This window comes from Benincasa hispida, chromosome 9, assembly GCF_027475165.1.
Source record: "Benincasa hispida cultivar pf3 chromosome 9, pf3_genome.v1.1, whole genome shotgun sequence".
Taxonomy (NCBI): domain Eukaryota; kingdom Viridiplantae; phylum Streptophyta; class Magnoliopsida; order Cucurbitales; family Cucurbitaceae; genus Benincasa; species Benincasa hispida.
The window spans coordinates 28,489,151-28,500,171 of NC_143486.1; positions in this window are offsets into that span (position 1 = coordinate 28,489,151).

Genomic DNA, 11,021 nt, shown 5'->3' on the forward strand with positions numbered 1-11,021 from the left:
ACCTATTTATTATACAAATTTCATTAAAATTTTACCAATTAAAGCTCAACTTAAATTATTCAAGGAAAATCTACTTGACACTTAGAAATTTCCTTCCCCTTAACTTAGGATTTAACTTTCACTTAGTTAATTCCTTTTATCACTTGCTTAAGTAAGGAAAATAGAAATCCGGGTTTCACATCATGTCACCTATGGTCATCCTAGTGAGATGTAAGTCTCAATTATCAACGACATTATATAAAGAGACTAATCATCTCGTGGTCCAGTCTTATACAAACTCTTTGTATAGGATACCCCCGCTCGCATGTCTCCACATGAATGGTCAGGATCAGACCATTTGTAGCACTTTATAACACTTGTAACATCTACAGAACGGGTCGTATCCGTAGTGTCATTAGGATAAGGTATCCCTCATTTATTCTTATACTACAGATCATTTAGGTTATTACTTAAGGCATGATTCACTTGTATGTCTCACATACATGCTTAAGTTACATGAAATAACCACGAATCTTAGTTTATTGGATATGAGTAAATGCATATAAAATAACATTTATTTTATTAATAACAATGTGTACAAAAAGTTTACGAGACCACCGAGAGAATTAGGATACCAATCCCAACATTATGGTGCTTGGATAACAAAGATGGAATACTCATCAACATACCAAAAGTGCGATGTATTGATCGATTTGTATCCTAAATCCACATGTGTCCTATTACTTTTTGTTGATGTCTTCTATATAAGTTTGAGGCGCTTTGAGCTTCACGACAAATTAATCTCAAGTGTTGACTAGATAATTGATCATTAGAAAGTTATATCAAATAATTTATCTTAGAACTTAGAAATTTATAAAGTTTGAAACGTAGTTGCGATAATATGTTATTTCTTTACAATTATTGAGAATGTACCAATGTACGATACGCTTTTCCTCCACTGATAGTGTTCGTAAAGTTGACGACCCTAATGGTCATACTCTCTGCCTAAATAATTCATATTCACCAAATATCTCATGATCGAGAATGTTATCATCATTTCGTTCATCTCTATTGAATCTCATTTCAATCCCACTTAGATATCATAAGTAAAAGTTCCATTATTCATTCATTACATATGCTTCTGTTATAGACCCCTCAGGACGTGATTTTTTCTGAACAATTGTTTTAATGTTCGTAAACTTGTTTCAATAGGATACATCTAACTGTAACTAACCGAACCCACCACTTTGGTTTCATATGGTAGATGAACAGCAAGGTGTACCATTACATCGAAGAAGGCAGGTGGGAATATTTTCTCCAACTTACAAAGTATGACTATGATGTCTGCTTGTAGTCTTTTCAAATCACTTACACGTATTATGCACATAAGTCGTGAAAGAATGCACAAAATTCAACAATAGCAGTGGATATGTTCTTCAGTAGGTATACTCGAATACCAATAGGGACTAGTCTATGAAGCAACACATGACAGTCATGTGTTTTCAGCCCCGATAACTTTTCATCTTTGTCATTCATACATCATGATATATTAGACACGAATCCATCAGAAAATTTCACTGATTTCAAATACTTACAAAACGAAATTCATTCACTATTAGTTAATGTGTACACTGCATATGGTTTTACAAATCTGTTATCGACCTGTATCAAGTGTAAGTCCTTTCTTATCTTCAAATCTTGTATGTCTAATCGAGCATTCGTTGTATCCTTTGTCTTTCCTCCAATATTTAACAATGTGCCCATCAAATTGTCGCATAGGTTTTTTTCAATATGCATTACATCCAATTTATGTCGTAACAATAATCTAGGCCAATATGGAAGTTGGAAATAAATACTTTTCTTAGTCCAGTTTAGAATTCATTTTTCGTTTTTTTATCTTGCTTTAATGGATGTTTGCTAAGCACAGAAAAGTTCAACATATTTATTTGTTATAAGATCTCTTCTTCATTCATTACGATTGGAGGAGGTCTATGTTCAACTTTTCCATCATATTGCCTACTTTGACGCCAACAATGATTCTCTGGAAGATAACATCGATGTCGCATAAATGATATTTTCCCTCTTATCCCGAAGGACGAATTATCTTCTTTGCATATAGGACAAGCTTGATAACCTTTTGTACTCCACCCAAATAAGTCACCGTAGCAGGGAAGTCATTAATAGTCCACAATAAGGTGGCATAGAGTTGAAAAAACTCACCAATAACAGAATCATAAGTTTGCACACGAATAGTTCATAAGTCTTTCAATTCTTCAATCAACGACTGCAAGTAAACATCTTCCTTTTCAGGAGATTTTGGACCAAGTATGAGCAAAGACATGAAGAAGTTTGTTTCTTTCATGAATTTCCAAGGTGACAAATTATAAGGGATTATCACCACATGCCACATATTATAAGAAGTACTCATATTTCCAGACGGATTGAACCCATCTAAAGCTCATCCCAAATGAACATTTCAGGGATCTAAAGTGAAATGAGAAAATTCACGATCAAAATTTTTTCGCCCCTCTGCATCAGCTGGATGTCGTAACACATCCTCTGTTTAAACTCATTTATCTTTATGTCATCTCATGTCGGAAGCGCCTTCTTTTGATGCAAACAATCGTTTTAATCTCGGTATCAATGGAAAATGACGCAATACCTTATGTGGTTTTTCTTACCCTTGCCATCATTAACTTTTTATCGAGACTCACCACAAACGGAGCATTGTTGCAAATCTGAAAAATTCTTTCCAATACAATACACAATCATATTTGCACACATAAATAGACTCATAACCTATGCCTAAATCATGTCATTTTCGCTTAGTTTCATAAAAGGAAGTAGGTATAGTGGTGCCAGTTGGAAATGTTGCTTTTAACAATTCCAGCAACATGTCAAACAATTTGTTACTCCAGTCATTGAGAACTTTGATATGCATCAACTTCACTAAAAAGTTCAAGGATGAAAATTGCGAACAACCAGGATATAGTTCATTATGTGCTTCGGTCATTAAATCCTTGAATAAGTTCGTGGCATCTCTTTCTTGACTATTAGAGGACATTTCATTCTCAATCTCTTATTCATTTGCATCTTCGTTTTCAATTGGAACTTGTAGATCGTTTATAAGATTCAACATCTCATTTTCTTCATCAAAATTACACTCTATACTATCTACTTCAACGTTGTGTATTGAATGAGTTGTATGACTTTCAAAACCTCTAAATAAGTTAACTGGCTCTCCATGATATATTCATTCACAGTATGAGGGAGATATGATGTTAACAGATGTCGCTCCACAATATCTAATTTTTCTCAAATTGAATTCATACAATTCTTGCATGGACATCTTATTCGTCCGGATTCATTAACATGAAACTTCGCCACATCTAAAAACTGAGATATTCCTTCTCTATACTCCACTGATAACTTATTCCTTAGTTTGATCCATTCTTTATTCATCCTTAAAAATAAACCTTTTCTGACCAACTTGTAATCCAAAACAATAACCTGTATTAACTAAAATGTCAAAAGTTCATATCATCACATCCAAATTGTTTACCAAACATATATTCCATGAAATGTAAGAAGAAACAAGAAGTTGATCAACTTTAATCTCTAAGAATAAGAATGTGATCATGTATAAGCATAATAGTAAAACCTCATCAAACTAAATGTGTGAATATCCAAATATTTCAGTTAAATGATTAAGCTTATTTGTTATTAAACTCCAAAGTTGGTTAACTAAGAAAGTTATGTGCTAATATTGAATTATAAAGTTATCAAATTTATTTGAAAGGGGAAAAAAGATCAAGAAGAATAAATTATAGTGGGTTATTGCAGCACCTCAAACCTCTATCTTGAACACATAAAATTTCAAATCCTATCACAAAATTCTGGTCTAGTAGATATATGATAGAGAAAATATTGTCACTAATTTGGTTATTAATATATATTACCATATGGGATTTTAGGGTGGAATAATGATATCATTTCTCTATAGCAATCTTCACCTCATTATATATTCTTTCCTTTCTCAATGGTCAAAAACTTATATCTTAAAAAACAAGAGGACAAAAAGCATAAATAACAAATAAGACAATTTATTATAGGACAAGGATAAAGTCTATTCATAAATCTTGGAAGGCCCTTAAATTAATTAACAACAAATCAACAACGAAACTAAATGAAAAAAACGGCGAAAGAAGACATTATCGACGGCGGCAAAGCTCATCGAACAGGCGGTAGAGCTGGTCGAGCGGGCGGCGGAGTTGGTCAACGATCTTTCTCTCAACAACAATGGCAAAGGACGACCTCTCTCTCAACAGGGCAGCGGTAGACGACGCCTCTCTCTCTCAACAGCGGCGGTGAAGGACAATCTCTCTCTCTCAAAAGCGGCAGCGGTGGACAACCTCTCGGTGGCAAACAGACAGACTCTCGACAGCAAATGGACAACCTTTCTCTCAATTTCGCCTAAGGTTTAGGATTTGGAGAAGAAGAAGGCAGATGATCTGCCTTCTGCACGATCTGGGTTTTTATACCAGATCTCTCGACAACCCTCAATAACCTTCGGAAGATCAGAAACTCCCGACGAATAAATAACTCATCGGGAGTTATTATAACTCCCAACGGGTAATGTCTCACCGTCGGGAGATAGTTTCAATCTCTCGACGACTAGTATACGTCGTCAGGAGTTGTTTCTAACTCCCGACACATATCTTACGTCGTCATGAGTTGTTTCTAATTGCTGACACGTCTCTTACGTCGTCGGAAGAGACCCTATCTCCCGATGAAAGTTTTAGGTGTTGGGAGAGCCTCTTTTTCTTGTAGTGATAGATAACAAAGGAAACAATTTGGAGATGGAAGTAGTGTTCATAGGCTTAATTTTCAAAAACAAAAACAAAACGCAAAATGGTTACCAAATGGGGCCTTAATAATCAAATAATAATAATAATTAAATTATTAATTACAAGTATTTATAAAATGAGTAATTTATAACAAAATTGACATAATTTGATGGAACAATTTGATGAATTTATATAATTAAGATTTATTAATTAATAAAACAATCGAAATTGGTTTGAGAAAATAAATATAACATTTTGTGATTAAAAATTAATGATTATAATTAATCAATGATAATCTAATTATAATTATTAAAAAATAATACTATAAAATATTAACCGTAATAATAATTAATTAACTACATATATAATTTATTAATGAACTAATAATTTTAGTGCATCAATTCTTTACGGTTTATTTTAAAAAATAAGTGTGTGTGTATATATATATATATTATAGAACAATTATTTTAAATGACAAAACTGTTAAAAATATTTACAAATAATAGCAAAATATCACAATCTATCTATGATAGATCGTGATAGACAACGATATACTACTATTTGTGTCGATCATGACACAAGTAGATACAGATAGTAGTTTATCATTGTCTATCACAGTCTATCACAGATAAACTATGATATTTTGCTATTATTTGTAAATATTTTTTGTTCATTTTCTTATATTTGAAAACAGCCCTAATTATATACAAATTCTTTTCTTAAAAAAATAATTTATGTTTAAAAAATAATTAATTAACTTAAATTCAAATATTATAATTTGAATTTTAATATAATTTTCTAAATTATAAATTTTATTTTCATATATTAATTAATTTAAATTAATTATTTTTTAAAAAAGATTATTAAATTTAATTTTAATAATATATAAAATAAAAGAATAAATCCATATATTAAAAGATGAGAGAGGGTGGGAATAAAAGAAACCCACGATTTTGGATGGGTATAATTCATGGGTATAAAGGATGCATGGGAATAGCTTATTCCTATGCCTAAAATATCAAAACTTGTACAAAACAAGGGGATGGGTATCTAATTAATTTTTATCAATACATTGAATGATAATTATTGCTTAATTAATTAACTTATTAAAAATATATAAGATTTCCATGCTTAATTTCATAAATTAAATACAAACATAATTTTTGTTCATAAAATTCTGATAGCATTTCCCATGCACAACTAAACACAATCATATTTGATTCCCAGACATCCTATTATTCGGTATCATATTCTCAAACCTCCTTTATTCCCATGCATCCATAAAACCTTAAACCAAATTGCCCTTTAGTTCATAATATAATGGAATAACTAGGAATATTTGTATGGATGCCCAAAAATTGAGTCCAAAATGGCAAATGACCCAAAATTTTTTAAAAAATGCCAAATGACCTTCTGCTAATGTCATAGATGAGTGAAGTTACAAATTTGTTCTTTAGATTTATTTCTCTGTTGCTCTTTTCTTCTTCTGTAGCGTGACCTTCGACCTTTCTTTTTCTTTTTTCTTTTCCTTTTTACTTTCTCTTCTTCTTCTCCGACGGACGAACTCGACAAAAATCTTTTATTTCTTATTTTGTCAATGATGCTCGTGACTTTTCTCTGACCAACTTTAGTAAAACCAAAGTTGATAAAACTAAATGAAGCGAGAGAGAAACCGAGACCGAAAAAGAGCGAGACCGTGACCGAGAGAGAGCGAGACCGAGACCGAGAGAGACCGAGACCAAGACCGAGAGCGAGAGAGAGTGAAAGGGAGATAGAGCAGAGAGAGAAAGGGAGAGCAAGAGAGAGAAAGAGACGAAGTGTGGGAAAGAAAGAGACAGAGAGCGAGAGAGCGAGAAAGAGAGAAAGAAAGAGAGAGAGTGAGAAAAGAGAGAATTGGGCCGAGAGAGTAGAGAGAATTGAGTTGAGAGAGAGCCAGAAAGAGAAAGAGAGTGAGAAAGAGAGAAAGAAAGAGAGAGAGCGAGAGATAGAAAGAAAGAGAGAGAGCGAGATACTTTTTTGTGCACGCACGAGTGTATTTTGGTAATTCCACCTGAATTTGACATCAACAAAGGGTCATTCGGCATTTTTTTTTCAAAAATTGGATCATTTGATATTTTCGACCCAATTTTTGGATTATTCATACAAATTCCCTGAATAACTAATAAATTCATTGATGAAGAATACATATTTTTCTGATTTTTTTAGGGAACCCTTTTGGAGAGAAAAACCTTAAAACTGATTATTTCTAATGATTCAATTAATAGCATTTTGGAGGATAGTAAAAAAGCTGAAGAAGACTTTTAGAGGCTTATAAGCAAGCATTAGATTTTACTTTCTAATGTATTTTTAGTTTCTATTCTTCTTTTTGTTTGTATTGATGTTTATTATTTTTTTGTGTTGTGGTTTGTTTTTGGTATATGCAAAAGGTCAAAGGGAGTTGCTTGACGACTTGCAGAAAGAATTGAAAAGAGCATGGATACAGTTGTTCGAACCAGAGAGATATAAGGAGTTGTTGCGAAAATATTGGTTTAGTATCATGGTATGATAACCCTAATGGAGTGAATAAAATTTAATTATTTTCTTTTAGTTTGCTCAATTTGAACTAATTAATACACTTTTTAAAGCAATGTATAAAAATTCTAATTAATGCCAATAAGAGCGTAACTCAACTAGCATAATGTTCATACTATCAACCTCGTGGTTTGAGGTTCGATTCTCCCACCCTATACTTTAATTACAATACCTCTTCAAAAAAAAAGTCTAATTAATGCTAATAATAATATTGATAAAAGAAAATTATGGAAAAATAAATTCAATTAATCTTAATCACCTAGCAAGAATAATTTAGAGTATGCAACTAAAATGAATTGTAATACTAAATAGGAAAAGAATTAGAGAAGAAAACATCAAAATTAATTTTATAGTGATTTTGTTAAACTCGACCTACTCCACTCCCTAAGCGCCATTTTGGATATTTGAGTATAAATTTCTTTCGACGGATCTTTCCACAAATTAAGAGCAAACCCTATTGATCCTCTCTATAGAGTTGGGATCAAACTGTTACAAATTAGAAATTTTAAAGAACACGTGATAACTCTCGATCCTTAAATATACAAATTTTGAGTTCACACAATCTATTTCTTATAACACAATAAAAAAAATTCTCTATAATGAAATGGGAAGAAAGAAAATCAAGAGCTCCAAGAGAGTTGAGGATTGTAAAAATGTAAATAATAATAATAAAAAAAAAATGTGTTGCAGAAATTTGGAGAAAATGAAGTTTAAAAAAGAGAGGAAAGATAAACATCATATTTTAATTTGGACCATTGAGTTAAAAGGAGAAATCAATAATGAGATTAATACGAAAAAGAGAAAAAAAAAAATTATATATATATATATAGAAGTGGAAGATTTTTTTTCAAACACCAACAAATACGTACCTGAAAATTCAAAGACTATATTTATAATTAACCTTAATTTATATTATTCATATTTTGGATGGATGGAATTACATCTATTCTCAAACCATGAATTGTGTGTAGTAGGACATAACTTGTGAGATAGAAGTAACTTAGCTTCAATCTACTACATCTTTTATATCTTTCAAGATACCTAAATCTCACGTGCAATTAAATTATTATAAATTTATTTAAATTATTTAATCTTAAGTTTGTCAAAATGTAGACAAAGTAGGTAAAATAAAATCAAAGAAAACCAAAAAGTGTTGAAGGGCAAGAGTGATTGGTGTTATATCAAAGAGCACTAAACTCCTTTTTTTTTTTTTTTTTTACCAACAATTTAACCTAACTCAATTAATTTCAAATTTCAAAGCTAGGTAGGTTGAGTTGTCAAATGATCGTTTAGTAAGCTAATTGAAATATAAATAGAATTCAACGGACATAAAAGATATATTTTGACTATGAGATCAAGTTAATAATCTATCGACTTAATTTGATTCTAAACTTATATCTAGCTTTTTTTCAGTATAATTTTGTTGAGAAATAATGAAAATGTGTAGGTCTTTTGAAGCACCAATTTTATTATTATTAAATATGAAATTAAGTTCATAGTCGTCAATGCCGAGTTCTAAATTGTGAAAAATTATACTACATACTTATGAATAATTATGTTTTGATTTTTTTTTTTTTTTAAGAATTTGAAATTGGATATATTTATTTAAGGTTGTTTGGTTTGTGTTGCAAGAACTGTCTTACTGAATTTCTAATAGGATGTCTCTTGAAATGTCTCTCACGATGTCGATTTTGTAGAATCTTTTCCTTATCTGGAATATTCTACACTGTTATTTCTTTGGGGAGTTTTCCTTATTTATGGTCTATCGAATTTGAATGAGATTATTTTCCTTCCTTCCACTGTATGTATTTAAGAGTAAGATGTTGTCTTGCTAAGGTTGCCACTTTTATGGATAAAGAGAAGTATGCGATTGTGTATTGTGTCAAACAACAAAGACTCTGTGACTCGAGAGTTCATATTGCAAGAAGTTTAATCAGTATTTAGCAGCATGTTGTATTGTTGTTATTGAATGGTTTTTTTAATCAATCTTGAGAAGAAATTCTTGACCTTTGGGAAAGCTTAAGGCATCATTAGTAAGAAGGGATTCTCATCCTTAGGGGGATCCTAAAGTAACATTGATTGAGAAGATGTTCTCAAACTTAGGGGAGCCTAAATTTATCAAGTGGAGTGGTCTTCATTTGAAGGTGAAAAGATAAAGCATTGGTGAGAAGGTGTCTCAGAGACACTTAAGGAGAACCTAAGTGATTCTTCACTAATATTCACATACGTAAAAGGAACCTAAGTTATATTGAGAAGGAGTCTCATATTTAGGGGAGCCTAGGGTAGCAATAATAAGTTAGGCTCTACATGTGTTATTGTAATCTCCTCCTCCTTTATTTCACCGAACTGGATTATCAAACTTTGTTTGTTAAATGTTTATTTTATCGTTGGTACTTTATTTGTTGTTATTATGATTGCCAAGACTATTTGTGAAACATTTTTGTTCTTTGTGGTGGATCACCTTAATTTCATTTTTAAAATAAAAATACATACCTATTATTTAAAAAAAATTAATAGAAAGTTAAAAAGGAAATACTTGTATGAAACTATTTTAAAATTTTGTTGGGGAATTAAAAGAATAATAATACATTAAGTAAAAATATAATTAGATGTATGTCAAATTGAGCATAACTCAACTGGCTTATATTATCAATCTGAAGTCAGAGATTCAAATTGTGTTTACTTGTTATTCTATTGTTTCTTTTCAAGTACAATAATTTGTATTGAGTGAATTCGAACATTTGATTTTTTAATCAAACGTGTATATTTTATATCAATTAAGTTATGCTCATGTTAATATTTTTATTAGATCTATATTCTGGATTTTATTAGAGAGAATTTAATATTAACATTAAATCTTTACTATATTAGATTAAATTCTAACTTTAATTGATAGATAGTAATCTCTCTTCGAAATCAAATTATGAATATGATTTAAATGATACAGAATTCAACAAATAAGAATTATATATAAAACACCCAAAATATTTTTTTTTCTATGAAAAAAGTACCTATGAACCCAAAGTATGAACCAAAAAAATAAAGTCTAAACCTAATTAAAAGTCATCCTAAACACCACTTTAATTTAAATCATTTTGATTTTGATTAAATTTTAATTTTAGTCTCTGATTTTAACTTTGTTTTACAATTCAATCTCTTTCTTTGATACAACGAAGAGATAATGAAATTTGAACCTCCAACGTTCAAAGCATTATATATCAATTATTATTGAGTTAGGTTCACTTTAGCTTCACAATTCAATGTCTTGATTACAATTATTTCACTTATTTTGATGGTATAATTTTCTAAAATATCTGTAACGTTAACCAATAACATTAGCATATGTGGCACAGTGTATTTGATATAGAAAAGAGAGATGGTTATCTAGCATTTTAAAATAAATTACACATAAAAGGGTCAAACTGATTGACTTTTATTAGACACTTTGTATTAAAGCTTGAATTTGGTAAAAGGAAAAAGAAAACATTAGAAAATTAAGTGGGCTTTTTATGTAAAGAGAAAAAGGGTCATGTAAGAAAAAAAAGAATAGATTTTAGGACTAAAATTTTTAAAGATGTGTGCAATAAATTCCAATTCTCTTCTACATAAACTTTTTATAATTGG